Here is a 1,055-nt window from a genome sequence, read left to right as displayed (position 1 = left end):
CATTTGCCTCTAAATGGAGTTCTGCATCCTTCACCAAGGCTCTTAGCTGTCCTCAGGACAATTAGGTCGGTGTTTTCCTGAAACTTCTTTCTGCCCTTTTTGTTTTATCAGTTTATTCAACACATGTTCACTGACCACCTACTGTGTTACAGGTCCTATACACAGATTTAATCTTAACATTGAGAGGCAGGTGTTATGATTCCCATTTCACAGAGAAGGAAACTGAGGCTCAAAAAGGCAAAGTGTCTTGCCAGTGGTCTCCATCAGTGGAGCTGGGTTCAAATCCGGGTTTTTCTGGCTTTATGCTATAGGATGCTACGTCTCATGAGATTCAAGGACTGTGTTCAGAAAGAACCACGGGAAAAGCTTTCAAAACCGAATCTAACCCCAGCCATAGTAAAAACCACAACAACTCATTTAAAGACCATAGGTCACAATTTGGGGGATGGTGTTGTTGTTAGGTGCCGAGGAGTCGTTTCTGACTCATAGCAACCCTATGTACAACAGAATGAAACACTGCCTGGTCCTGCGCCATCCTCACAATCATTGTTATACTTGAGCCCATTGTTGCAGCCACTGTGTCAATCCGTCTCGTTGAGGGTCTTCCTCTCTTTCACTGACCCTCTACTTTACCAAGCATGGTGTCCTCCAGGGACTGTTCCCTCCTGATAACATATCCAAAGTATGTGAGATGAAGTCTCACCATCCTTGCTTCTAAGGAGCATTCTGGCTGTACTTCTTCCAAGACAGATTTCTTCGTTCTTCTGGCAGTCCATGGCATATTCAATATTTTCGCCAACACCATAATTCAAAGGCATCAATTCTTCTTTGGTCTTCCTTATTCATTGTCCAGTTTTCTCATGCATATGAGGCGATTGAAAACGCCATGGCTTGGGTCTGGTGCACCTTAGTCCTCTAAGTGACATCTTTGCTTTTTAACACTTTAAAGAGGTCTTTTGCAACAGATTTGCCCAATGCAATACCTCATTTGATTTATTGACTGCTGCTTCCAGAGGCATTGACTGTGGATCCAAGTAAAATGAAATCCTTGACAA

The sequence above is a fragment of the Trichechus manatus genome, unplaced genomic scaffold, assembly GCF_000243295.1.
Source record: "Trichechus manatus latirostris isolate Lorelei unplaced genomic scaffold, TriManLat1.0 scaffold00184, whole genome shotgun sequence".
NCBI lineage: Eukaryota > Metazoa > Chordata > Mammalia > Sirenia > Trichechidae > Trichechus > Trichechus manatus.
The sequence above is the reverse complement of the archived record's forward strand: the minus strand, read 5'-3'. Positions refer to the sequence as shown.